Raw genomic sequence first — 13781 nt, 5'->3', positions numbered from 1 at the left:
ACAACCCATCTCACCACGGAAAGGAACCTAACAGCTTTTGTAAGAGAGGAGAAAAGGACCTGGCCCGTACGGGGCTCGAACCCCAGCCTTGGCGTTATTAGTACCACGCCAAAAAAAAAAAAGCGTCGACATTACCTCTTTCAAAAGGCTTCACTTTCCTAGTCACATTCCATGGCTCATTGAACCCTGGCTGTTTCCTCCAGCGGTATAGTATTGCAGTTAGACAGCACGATGCCTGCAAGACTATGTCGCGCTCTGACGAGACTGTCAAAAATTGCTTTCGCCGATTGTATTGCAAACCGGCGGAAGCGGGGTATTGGGAAAAGTTTTCAACTAGCAATAATCGCGCCTCGGCTAAACCTCACAGGCTACGATACTGCCAATGCGCAAAGCTGACGGTTGCCAGGCAACCGCGGGGATCCTATGGAAATCGTTATCAATCGTCTCATGGCATGTCGTTGCTGTAACGCTTCATATTTGTCGTCTTCTTCTTCTAGCTTGAGGTTTTAAAGAATTTCATGACAGACAAGGGCTCCGTCGGGAACAAAGGGCGTTGTGAGAAAACCGTTGCTTATTTTCAGCAGCAGAAATACAACCCTTTAAATACAAGATGACAGAACAATGACGAAGGGCATGCCGGGAGGAACTCATGCACTACAGAGGAAAGGGGGCGGGCACGTACAGTTCACATTCAAGCCACAAGTACTCTTCTCGGATGTTGCACAAACAAATCCAAACGTCCTGAAAGCATTGCAGCATGTTTGTGTCCCACTTCCCGTGGCTGCAGGACGACTGACACGAAGGGACAAACACAATCTGTGGCGTTTAGCGTGACATAGTCTTGCAGGCATCGTGCTGTCTCACTGCAATACTATACCGCTGGAGGAAACAGCCCGGGTTCGATGAGTCTTGGAATGTGACTAGGAAAGTGAAGCCTTTTGAAAGAGGTAAAGCACTGCACAACGGAATTGAGGGAGAATCTTACAGGGGATTCTGAGCGGTGTCTGCATACACGCAGTCCGATACGGGTGCTGAAAGCTTGAGCTACTCTTAATGTCATGCTGCCTTTCCTCGGAGTAAATCTGTTACATTGAAAGAATGCTTCTCGCAGGTTCAAAAAGGGACCCTTGTTAATTGGAGAAATCAATGATTTCGAATGAATTCTGTATGCGTTAAAAGACAGCTATACACAGAAAACATGCAGGACACTGCTCATGATGTTTCCCGAGCCGAAACACAGTGCGTTTTTCAAAGCCATCTGACAAAGCCCGCCCACTGAAAACTGCAGCAGATCGTGTAAAGACGTTCAACTTTGTAACTACTGCACGCACAGGAAGCAGAATAAATTCCTCTTTTCAAACTGTCAAAGGTTTGCTTTGTGAACGCTGCAGGACATCGCACAATCTCTTTTGAACGGGGACAAACAATTTCTTATGGGGCGCAGTAAGTACAGACGTTTAAAGAGCTCCACTCATGCCGACGATGCAGCATGAAGAAGCGCAACCTAACGTTTGACAGACAAAAGCCGGGCGCCGCTACGAGCAATATGAAATCAAACTGACAGCACACGGCGTTTCGCGCTGACTCAAAAGTGATCTCGACAGACGCTGTTCTCTGCATAACGCTGAAAGAGCTAAAGAGCGTTTCTGTTGAGACGTAACAAGCTTGTTTCTTTCTACCATGATGTTACCATGACAAAATCTGTCTTTAAACACCTTGCTCAAAAATTGCTTTCGCCGATTGTATTGGAAACCGGCGGAAGCGGGGTATTGGGAAAAGTTTTCAACTAGCAATAATCGCGCCTCGGCTAAACCTCACAGGCTACGATACTGCCACTGCGCAAAGCTGACGGTAGCCAGGCAACCGCGGGGATCCTATGGAAATCGTTATCAATCGTCTCATGGCATGTCGTTGCTGTAACGCTTCATATTTGCGGCCGGACACTTCCCGCCCCCCAAAGAAAAGAGCGCCAATCAGACAGGCTGAGACCGAGGACTCGCAGAGCAGAAGGCCACAGTCGCCGTAATAAGAGCGATTGTGAGCGGTTTTGTTTTCTCTCTTTGACCAGCCCAGCTGCGCCCCACCCAAAGGCAGGGAAGCACAAAAATTGTATGGAACTCATTCATGCTCCTCTCCATGGAAATCTTTAGTAAAAGGCAAAAGATTTGTACGAGATGAAGAGAAACCAGAGTGCGTGGCTGGACAGCTGCAGGAGCCCAGGCCGCCTTCAAGTCCTCTGCCCTGCCGGTCGTGGTTGGCAATGCACCTGGCCTTACAAACGAGCCAGTGGGGCCCGTTCAGCTCCGGGCTCATCGCCTGCGGCTCTCTGCTTATCTGGCAGGGGAGATACCTTGATCAGCCTGTAGTTGGAGTAGTTGGATTGTTTTCTTGTTTTGTGGAAGCAGTGTTTGTTTTGCAGTTTGAGATGGCAACCTTTGGATCCCGCAAGAATGCTGTACGTTTTGAGCTTTTGGATGACCTCTTCATGGATCGTATGCAGTTCAGCAGAAAAGTGTTACAGAAGGAACTTGGCTTTGAACCTCGGCACTTGTATTTCATCTTCGCTCTCCCAGGTCAGAAAGCATTTGAGGTTGTTTTTGCTACCTATTCTCTGTTTGAACAATGTGTGGATGTGTTTGAGGCAAAAAGAGGGAAAGTTCCTGCCCTTGAGAAGATCAACTTGCAGCCTCTGACACAGAGAGAGAGGTTGTTATGTTCTCGGAAATGGCAAAGACGGAGGACATTCACACCTGGCTTAAGCAGTACTGCACCATCCACCATGGAACTGAGGTTAGAGATGTTGACGGTATAAAAACAGGAGCAAGGAAATTCGAGGTTCGCTTGCTACCGGACAATGTCAATGGAGGCTTAAGGCACCTGCCCTCTACAATCCAGCTGGGCGCCTGCAATGGCTATGTTTTTTATGTGGGACAACCAAAGGTTTGTCGGCGCTGTGGTGCTGTGGGACACCTGGCATCGTCCTGCACTGTGAAATGCTGCAAGACCTGTGGCAAACAGGGACATTAAGCCTCTGACTGTTCAATGCTGCCAAAGTGCAATTTATGTGGCTCGGAAGGACACGTTTTTAAGAACTGCCCTCACGCCTACGCCTATAAACTCAAAATGAGAAAGGATGAGGCAGTGCTTGTTTCAGCCAAACCGGCCTGAAAAAGCCAAAGCAAACAACAAGTCAAACAAAGAACCCTTGTTGGACAAAGAGTCTCAGCCTCCAGCCAGGATCAGTCCTGCTGTGGCTCCGGGGCCGGTGGAAGAGAAATCCACTACGCCCCCACAACCGCAGACTGCACCAGACAAGCACGAGGGTTTGAAAACCCCAGAGAACAGCGAGGACCCCTCCCCCACTCCTGCTCCTCAGAACGAGGGCCAGTGTGGGGCCCCCCGGTGGAGCGGGTCCAGCGAGGATACCCAGGATTCAGCGGAGCTGCTTTTCTCAGACTCTGCAAGTGCTACAGATGCCCTCCTCTCCTCCATCCAGTCCATCACGGAGGATCTGCAACAGCTGGTGGTTGAGGGGGAAGAGGAGACTGGTGCATCGGCTGCACCCCTTTCCCCTCGGTGCTCCCAGGAGCTGGACTTGAGGAAAAGGAAAAATGACTCTGTTTTCTCCCCGAGCGAGGAGGAAGGAGAGCATGGCGATGGGGACAGCTGGAACCCCTCCACCCCTCCTTCTACCCCCTTCCTTGAAATGGACTCCGTGAACGCTTTTACTGCTGCCACCCTGATGAAGGCTCATTCAGAGGATGGCTGGCAGGAAATTGGTAAGAAGAAAAAGAAAAAGAGAAGGTAACAGGTGAGACCGAAGAGAAATGTGTTTTGTAAAGACTGGTTCCACTTTCTTATGTAATATGGCTCTAAACATAATTTCTCTTAACACCAGAGGTATCAATGACAGAGTTAAATGCCAGTGTGTCTTTGATTACCTCCAGCAGAGAGAGGGAGATGTGTTGATGTTGCAGGAGTGTGCTTTAGCCTATCAAGAGAGGTATAAAAGCTTTGAAGATAGGTGGGATAAAGGGCCTTCTGTTTGGTCAGGGGACAATAACAACAGAGCCTCTGGCGTGGCCATTCTTTTCAAAGGATGGGCTTTCAAATTGAAAAGTATTCAGAGGGTCATAGATGGCAGGTTGCTGTGTGTGGATGTGGAATGGGGGACCGTTAACCTGCCGCTAATCAATGTGTATTGTCCTACTGACGTGGGAGGAAGGGTGGAGCTACTCAAGGCACTCTCTCCCCTATTGTTAAGTAGCACAGACGTGATAGTGGGAGGGGATTTTAATTGTATCTTAGAGCACACAGACAGGCAGTCTAGCTCTCCGATAAAATTGGATTCCAGCTCACTGGCCCTGCAAAACTTAGTTCAAGACTTTAAACTCTCAGACACATATAGATGTATATATCCCACAACAGCAGGATATACATGGTCAGGGAGGAATAGCAGCTCCAGAATTGACTATTGCTTTGTCTCAGAGAGAGTGAAAGTTGTTGGGGTCACTCTTCAGCCTGTCTTCTTCTCAGATCATCAGGCTTTAGGGTGTAGAGTGGAACTCCAGGGCGGGACTGTCTTTGGCCCAGGCCTCTGGAAACTCAACACAAAGCTGCTAGAGAACGAGGGGGTAGTATCCCGCTACAAGGAGAAACTATCACAGTGGCTGTCCTTGCAGTGTCTGTACGGGTCAGTAGGAGAGTGGTGGGAGGAGGTGAAGATGAGGACAAAGGCCTTTTTCATGGCTGAGGGAAGGAAGGCTGCTGCCAGACGGAGAGGAGTGCTAGCCAGGAAACAGAGGCAGCTGCAGCGTCTCTACACGATGCTGCACAGTGGCTTCGATGTGCTCGAGGATATCACCCTTTTAAAAAAGGACATCCGGAGCATAGCCAAGAAAGTAGTCGAGGAGTGCTGTTAAGAAGCAGAGTGCAGTTCTTGGAAGAAAATGAGAAGTGTACTCGCTTCTTTTTCAGGAAAGTGGTAGGCTCCAAGTCTGTCATGGAAAGTGTAGTTGATGAGGAGGGACGAGAGAGAACAGAGCCGAGTGCTATCCTCTCCTGCACCGAGGCCTTCTACTCAAGACTGTACAGCTCTACAGAGGTAAAGGATGAAGAAATTCATTTTTTTACCTCAAAGCTAGAAAACGTTTTGAGTGAAGAAGATAGGGAAGTACTTGAGAGGGATTTGACAGTAGAAGAGCTGAGACAGGCTATGGAGAGCTTACAGAAGGGGAAAACTCCGGGTGCTGACGGGCTCCCTAAAGAATTTTATTGCACCTTTTGGGATCTGCTTCAGGATCCGCTACTGCTCCTATTCGAGGAAAGCTATAAGACAGAATTGCTGCCTGACTCTTTAAGAGAAGGCACTATCTCTCTCTTGTTTAAGAAAGGAGCAAAGAATGACATAAAGAACTGGAGACCCCTCAGCCTGTTAGGCGTGGACACTAAGATCCTGTCCAAAGCCCTTTTCCTGCGCCTACAAAATGTAGTGGCCTCACTGGTAGGGAAAGAACAGACTTGTGGGATAGTAGGACGCCTGATGAGCGACAACCTGGCCTTGTTGAGGGATGTCTGTCTGTACTCAGAGGATCGCTCCCTCCCTCTGTGCGTTTTAGGTGTAGACCTAGAAAAGGCCTTTGACCGCCTAAACCGGCAGTACTTAACATCGGTACTTGAGCACATGAAGTTTGGCCCCATCATGAGAAAGTGGATTAACCTGCTGTACACAGGTAGCAACAGCAGAGTAATGGTTAATGGCAATAGATCACACCCCTTTGAAGTCTGTTCAGTAGTGAGGCAGGGCTGCCCATTATCCCCTTTGTTATTCGTTTTGGCTACGGAGCCCTTAGCCTGTGCCTTGCGCCAGGATCAGGCCATTAATGGGATACCAGTGCCTGGAAGTGGGGGAGGAGAGGTAAAGACATCTCTATACATGGATGACGTCACCCTGCTCCTCTCTGACAGTACCTCAATTAGCAGAGCTCTGCAGTGTTGTGAGCGTTTCTCTTTGGCTTTCTCTGCAAAAATTAACAAATCTAAGAATGAGATTTTTTATCAGAACTGGAGGGAGCCAAAAGAAGGACATGATCTCAGGCTGCAAGAGAAGAGAATTAAGGTCCTGGAGAATTAATTCCTGGCTTGGCATCTCCCAAGGAAAATGTTGAAATCGCACGTGGAACAGGAAAATGACCCTCGAGTACGAGGGAAAAAAAAGAAAAAGATCATCTGGAGCGCGCCAACCCATGTCCGGACAGCCCAGATCCCTCGACGAGGTGGCCGAGTGGTTAAGGCGATGGACTGCTAATCCGTTGTGCTCTGCACGCATGGGTTCGAATCCCATCCTCGTCGCGCTCCATGTCTGACACGTGTGCCCGTTCGGCGTTGGCCCTCCTGTCATTTGCTCCGGTTCTAGAGCCGTGCATTTTCTAGCGGTGGCTGAACATGGTATAGTAGGCTAACGTCGGTATCGAGCAGTAACAGTAACGGTATTTACGTGCCGCTGCTGCCAAGTGGCTCTGGGTTGAGACCGCGTTTTCACTTACTTGCAACGCAAACGGAGAAAGCGATTTTTGACGGTCTCTCGAGAGACTGCGCTAGGTGTTTAGGGATAGACTTGTCAGTTCCCCCTGGGATGGTGGCCTCTCAAATAGTTTGTGATTCCTCTAGACGTTTATACAGTAGAAGCCTGCTTCGTGGCTTAAATCCAAGCTAAGGAAACGAGTTAGAGGTTTGATGCAGAACTGCGAATTCAATTAAGGGGAACACTACAGTACATTGCACTGTATGTGTGAGGAAAGCTGCCCCCTTCAGTCCCTTGTCGACCGAACAGAGGACTGTAAAGGATACTGCCAAGAAACTTAAGGATGCTGGTTGGAATCCAGCTCCAAAGAAGCCCCTTTGGGTGTTATGTCATCAAAAAGTAAGAACAGCGAATCTCCCTTTGATCAAAAGCGCAACAGAGCTGTTTTCCGTGGAGCAGGTTTCAGACCCGTAGACCTGTTTTCCCAAACGCGAATCTCCTGTTTTAGAAGTGCTTTGGGCGGTGTAGCGGCGAGGCTTATTAATAAGAAAGAATTAAGTGTTTCTGAGCTTTCCCAAATTAGGCCTCATCTCTCTGTTCATCTCTGTGGTGCAGCCACAGAGAAACTATTCATGCAGGCTGATTTAAGGTTTCCCTTGATAAGGGACAGCTCCCAAAGGGGGATGCACTTAGCTAAGCCTGGCTATCATGATCAATGGTCATCCATTGGCGCCTATCTGTCTAGGGAGTGCCAGATGGACATCTGGACTGCATTCCTAAGTGTCAGGAGTAAGTGACTCATATCTCACCTTGATCAACCAATCAGGGACTGGTAGGGCCGAGTAACCCACGTGGGACTCTGATGCCCATGGAACTTTCAGCCAATCAACGAGCTGAAGTTCCTCCAGGTAAAAACAGGCAACACAGAGAGCCTGAGAGATTCAGTGGGAATTCAGTAGAGATTTCTGTGGAGTTTTCTAAAGGGAATTCAAAGGAGAATTCCAGGGCAGGACAGCCCAGGAGCAGAAGGCTCCCAAGGGCAGGACATTCTCACAGCGCGCCTCCTGACCATCCTGAGACTCAGCCCGGACAACCACGGAACGGCCAGTGTGTCCGAGTGCCAGAACTTTCCTTTGTTCTAAGAGTCTAAAGCGGAGGTTGCCAGAGAGTAACCAGAGGATCCACCCGAGGTTAGCACCAGCAGCAGGCCTCGTGAACAGGTCGGAACTGTGGACAGTTGAATCACTATTCAGAACTAGCTCTTCATCAGGAACGAACCGGTCTTCTTCTTGACTTGCTGGGACCCACAGTCATCTTTTCTCCTGTGCACAAACTTTGCTAGTTAAAGCCAACACTAACTAGCCGGTCAGTGAGCATCAGCAGCGCACCGTCGCAACCCGCACAGCACAGCCTGGCACCTAGACAGAGAGCACGGATTGGACAGCAACAAGCCTGCAACTGTTTCTTTGTGCCCGCAGGAGATCTGAATCCCCAGAGATTGGATGAGTATTCAACTTCACTGCATTACTGCTCGCGAATTCAATTGTTATCCCAACCAGTTGATATCAATTTAATTCCTAAGAGTTATGTACTTGTTTTCAGTATCTAATGTAGAAGTTATTACCAGGTTCATTTATGAAATGGTCTAAATGAATGATATACTGAATGTATGTCCTCTTGATATGTGTAACACTTTGTAACTGACTGAATATATACCTTTTGTATTCTGATAACCCTCTCGATAAGATCTGTTCGTTTTACATGCATATTCTATGTATTGTAACGCCCTCGCCTGGTGGTGAGGAGGAAGCGCCCCTAGGCGCTCGTAGTACCGCTGGGCATGCTAGGAGTGGTAGCCGGAGTGCGGTCTACGCGAGAGAAGCTCGCCCCACACCCAAAGTCCGTCAAGGCCCCCTGCGCCCTGTGGGAGGCCTTGGAGGTAAAGGACGGGGTGCTGCGCCGGGGGTGCCGGGTACCCTCCAGTGGCGAGGTACGGTGGCAGCTGATGGTGCCTTGGTCGCTCCGCGGGGCGGTGCTCCGAGCAGTGCATGGCCAGCCGGGCGTGGGGCACTTTGGCGGTAAAAAAACCCTGTAGCGCCTCCGAGGCCATTTTTATTGGGGTCTTTGCCACCGGGACGTGGAGTGGTACTGCCGAACGTATGCAGTGTGCGTGGCGCAGAAGGGTCCCCCCGAGCGCTCTCGGGCCCCCCTCCAACAACACCAGGTGGGGGCTCCTATGGAGCGGGTGGGGGTGGACGTTTTGGGCCCGTTTCTGCGCACCGAGGCCGGGAACCTCTACGTCTTGGTGGCCATGGATTATTTTATGAAGTGGCCGGAGGCCTACGCCCTCCCGGACCAGAGTGCCCCCACGGTGGCCGATGCACTGCTGGAGGGGATGTTTGCCAGGCTGGGGGTGCCGGAGGAGTTACATAGTGACTAGGGGCGTAACTTCGAGTCCCAGGTCTTCGCCAGAGTGTGCCAGTGCCTGGGGATCACTAAGACGCGGACCACACCTCTGCATCCCCAGAGCAACGGGTTGGTGGCGCGGTTTAATCGTACGCTCACCACCCAGCTGGCCACCCTGGTGTCCCGGCACCAACGGGACTGGGACCGCCACCTCCCCCTTGCACTCTGGGCGTATAGGACCGTGGTCCAGGAATCCACCGGGTGCACCCCAGCCTCACTCATGCTGGGCCGGGAAATGTGAACCCCGGTGGACCTGGTCTTCGGCCCGTCGCCCGGAGACGGGTCGGCACCGCTGGCTGGACCGGACTACGAATGGGACCTGCGGCAGCGGATGCAGCAGGTGCACAGCTTTGCACGGACCCACCTGACACAGGCGGGGGTCCGGCAGAAGCGGCACTACGACCTGCGCTGCAGGGGGCCTGCCTTCCAGCCCGGGGACTCGGTTTGGGTGTACAACCCGCGCCGCCGCAAATGCCTCAGCCCTAAGCTGGCGCCGTCGTGGGAGGGGCCCGCTGAGGTACTCTGGGTGGTGGGCGAGGTCTGCTACCGTGTCCGGTTGCGAACACGGGGGAGAGTGGTGGTCCTGCACCAAGACCGGCTGGCCCCCTACCAGGCCCGGGAGGAGGAGCCGTGTGGGGAGGCTCTAGAGGACCAGCTGGGGCTGGAGCCGGCCGATAGTGGGGCGTCCGTGGGTCGCCAGCCGTCACCGTGGCCAACGGCTTCTCACACAGGGTTCCACAGCAGTTAGCCGAGTACGAGTACAGCCTGAGGGGGGTGTTCGACGTCGGCGAGACGCCAGACGCTTCAGGTTTTTAAGGAGTAAGAGTGCAGGGGGTCTAAACCTGCGATCCAGTGTGTTGAAGTATTTCACAACACTACCCCTAGCACATCTGGAAATAAATCCTCATAATGATTATTGCCCTGGGCATGTACCAAAAAATCACTGAGCATATATATATATATATCACTGTGTTGAAGCTAGAGACACAGAATAAGTGCAAACACATACAGTGTTCCTGCACCTTTGACCTCATCCAGAATGTATCGTTTTTTGAAAGGGATTGCTGTCAGAATGCACAACTGAATCCCAAACAGAATCTCTAGTCAAATATGATCATTTGTGAAACAGGCAAATGAGTCTCTCAGGTGCCCATTGCTCATTTTCAGACACAATTATGCAATACTTTCACCATGCGTTGAGCAATAGGGATTAAAGATACCAGAGGTAAGGTTAAAAGTGATTCTGAGGTGCAACACATCAGTGATACAGCTAGGCATCTGAAATGCGGGGTTTGAGAGCCCTTCAGGGAACACCGTACCCTAAAGGTACCAAAAGTCCACTAGTATAAGCATTAAGTCACTGTCACCCCTGTTACAATGTGATTGCTACATATCTTCATTTCTTTGGTTTTTAAGGAGTAAGAGTGCAGGGGGTCTAAATCTGCGATCCAGTGTGTTGAAGTATTTCACAACACTACCTGTAGCCCGTCTGCATTCTGATTATTGACCTGGGCATGTACCAATAAATCACTGAGCATATATATATATATATCACTGTGTTGAAGCTAGAGACCTTTATGTAATATTATGATGCTAAAATGTCATTTTCACATATATTAATGTAATAAATGATTGCTTATGCTTTATAAACAAATCTAATTAAAATAAAAGCTTACGTTTTGTATTTAACTTGTACCATAGAACATGATTTGCTTTGTATTTCAAGCCCACAAAGTGTCCAACTGACGCACTACATGATATAAGGAAGATTATCACATGCATATCGGTATTATCTTTCTTATGAAAATGCATTCCTTTCATTACCTTTTACTTTTTAAAATGAACTCAAATTGTGTATAATGTAATAATTTAAGTAGAATAGATTCTAATAATATAATGATCCAGTGTGTTGCACTACTTCACTGCTTCACTGCTCTATGCCGTCTGGAAATAAATCCTCAGACTGCTTACTGCCCTGGGCATGTACCAATAAATTACAGGAGCACATCTATATATCACTGCGATGAAGCAGGAGACACACAATCACTGCAAACACATCCTAAATACAGTGTTCCAGCACCTTTGACCTCATCCAGTACGTATCATTTCTTGAAAGGGATTGCTGTCCGAATGCACATCTGAATCCCAAACAGAATCTCTAGTAAAATACGATCATTTGTGAAACAGGTAAATGACGGTCTCAGGGGCCCATTCCTCATTCTCAAGACACATCTATGCAGTACGTACACCATGCATTGAGCAATAGGGATTAAAGACACCACAGGTAAGGTTAGAAGTCATTCCGACTATATTCTAAAATATTGGACTCATATTCTTATGATGGCAGTCACTTATGATAGTGACAGAGACGCTGTGTTGTAAAAGGGCGCTGTCTTTTGGATGAGATGTAAAACAGAGGTCACAGCGAGCTGAAAAACACGTTTTGAAAAGTGTGCTTTTCCTGCCCCAGAAGTTAAATGGGGGTGACCAAAGTTGCCCAAACGTGTTTATTTCTGCTGAAAAACCCGTTTTGACAGCTTCTGCACAGTGGGGTTAAGGGCTGACTCAGTGGGCTCTAATGAGCCAGGCAGCTACATTGGGATTCCAAGGTTTGAAAAAATACGTTTATTTCGAGCTGAAAAACAAGTTTTGAAAAGTGTGCTTTTCCTGCCCCAGAAGTTAAATGGGGGTGACCAAAGTTGCCAAAATATGTTTATTTCTCTGTCACTATGCTGGGGAATTGGGACCCGCACAGACCTCAGGGTGAATGCCCCCCCGCCGGCACCATTAACACCGCTTCCAGCTGGAAGCTTTGTTTTTCCCTGTAGCTCACCCTCATCCGGGTACTGACCTGGCTCACACCTGCTTAGCTTCAGTGGGTTTTCAGTTGCAAGTTGCAAGGGGATGCAAGTGATGGAGCCGCTCGCTGCAAAAGCTACTGCATTGGCCGGGAATCGAACCCGAGCCTCCCGCGTGGCAGGCGAGAATTCTACCACTAAATCACCAATGCTCAGTGCCTGGACCTTCAAAAAAGACGCTTTTTTGGTGCTCTGTGCAAAACGCGTCGACATCTGCTTCCAGCTGCAAAATGCCATTTGCAGACGCTGAAGAATTTATTTCCAAGGCAGCGGGTACAAGCGATTTGGCGTTTTAAAACCACCAGGAACAGCAAAGAGGTGCGCTTCTTTGCTTGCGCCAGAACACAACGACAGGAGGTGGACAACGTAGTCGGCAGGATTCGAACCTGCGCGGGGAGACCCCAATAGATTTCTAGTCCATCGCCTTAAGCACTCGGCCACGACTACAGCAAACCCCGCCACCGCTGCGTTCTTGCTACAATCTTACCTGGATCGCGAGGCGCCGGCGGAAGCCTATTTCAAAGTCGTTCTCCGTTTCAAAAAAACATTTCCAAAATACAAGCCTTGCAGACAGACACGCCTCAGAGGACTTAAGGGTGGCTTCATGTCGGAATGATAAAGTCTCCCCGTCCGGACATGAAAATGCAACTTTGTTACACACAAAAAAAGACTTTCAGAGGCTTCCCGGATGTTTCCACCAGATTAAAATATTCACCGACGCAATGTCCATTCTGGAAGTCTGGTTGAAGCGGTTGAAGCGGTTTAGTCGGGATTTGTTCACCGTCCGTGTAGAGAGCCAGAAAGTTAATGTTGTAGTGTTTAAATTTGAAGGGGTTTTGTGTAAAACTGCCGCTGAATGCCGCTTTGTCCACAAACCCCAAAATTACCACTTTGGGTAACTGTCCGAGAAAGAGGTTTTCTTGGTTACACACATGGCTCCCTGCAGGCAGGCTGAAGACTTTCATCTGTACGCGGTCTATGGGGTATTTAGGTATTTAGTGGTGCGACCGTCAGGAGTGCTTCGGCGTTCACAAACAAAGATGCAGAGAGTACGCTCAGTTTGTGTTCTCCGATGTTGTTCATTAAGCAGAAAGCATCTCTGTTGCGCGTGAGTTTTATTTTCAGGTCTACGCCATTCAGTAGTCCCAGTGGGCAAAAGACGTATAATATACGTCTATTAAACGCATACCTTAGACGTCTAAATGTGGTCTACAATTCGTCTAGAATGAAATTCTAATATACGTCTAAAGTTATACGTCAATTATACGTCTATGTTTAGACGTTCATTATACATAAATGGTTGGAGTTCTATTATACGGATAAATTTAGAGGACTATTATACATATATGGTTGGAGTTCCGGATAACTTTAGAGGTCTATTATACGGATAACTTTAGAGGACTATTATACGTATATGGTTAGAGGTCTATTATACGTATACCTTTAGAGGTCTATTATACGTATAACTTTAGAGGTCTATTATACGTATATGGGTAGAGGTCTGTTATACGGATAACATTAAAGGTCTATTATACGTATATGGGTAGAGGTCTATTATACATCAAAGATAGATTTTATAGGCGTAGAAACAAGTAAACCAAGCCAATGATTAGGTTTAGAAATGTATTCTGAAAATACACATTCACACCTGAAACATATGTATTTCAAATTATACATTGTATACAATCAATCAACAATCAACATATGGGCAATAATCATAAAAAACACAACTAGTCTTAAACTTCAGCTACAAATTCTGGTAACATGGCAATATACAGTATAGTAATGACAAACACAAAACTAATTACATTAACACACTAACTCAAAACCACATTTTGATTCAAATATACATTTTAAAATGTACAACTTCTATATTTCCAAGAAAAAAAATATTACAATGGAAGTTAAGACGATTTTTGTCCACTATTTGCAAA

At 48.3% G+C, this 13781-nt stretch overlaps 4 non-coding genes across 4 annotated transcripts; 1 reads left to right on the top strand and 3 right to left on the bottom strand.

Moving 5' to 3' along the window:
- Positions 1-252: 252 nt before the first annotated feature.
- On the bottom strand, positions 253-394 carry LOC138233360 (U4 spliceosomal RNA). The gene has a single exon (XR_011187472.1). It is a non-coding gene; the product is annotated as a U4 spliceosomal RNA (small nuclear RNA).
- Positions 395-1702: 1308 nt separating this feature from the next.
- Positions 1703-1847, bottom strand: LOC138233378 (U4 spliceosomal RNA). The gene has a single exon (XR_011187490.1). It is a non-coding gene; the product is annotated as a U4 spliceosomal RNA (small nuclear RNA).
- A 230-nt stretch (positions 1848-2077) lies between these two features.
- LOC138233389 (U5 spliceosomal RNA) lies at positions 2078-2194 on the bottom strand. Its single transcript, XR_011187501.1, has one exon. It is a non-coding gene; the product is annotated as a U5 spliceosomal RNA (small nuclear RNA).
- A 4075-nt stretch (positions 2195-6269) lies between these two features.
- Positions 6270-6351, top strand: trnas-gcu (transfer RNA serine (anticodon GCU)). Its single transcript has one exon. It is a non-coding gene; the product is annotated as a tRNA-Ser (tRNA).
- Positions 6352-13781: the final 7430 nt, after the last annotated feature.

Source organism: Lepisosteus oculatus, unplaced genomic scaffold, assembly GCF_040954835.1.
Source record: "Lepisosteus oculatus isolate fLepOcu1 unplaced genomic scaffold, fLepOcu1.hap2 HAP2_SCAFFOLD_67, whole genome shotgun sequence".
NCBI lineage: Eukaryota > Metazoa > Chordata > Actinopteri > Semionotiformes > Lepisosteidae > Lepisosteus > Lepisosteus oculatus.
This window is presented reverse-complemented; position numbering and strand designations above follow the sequence as displayed.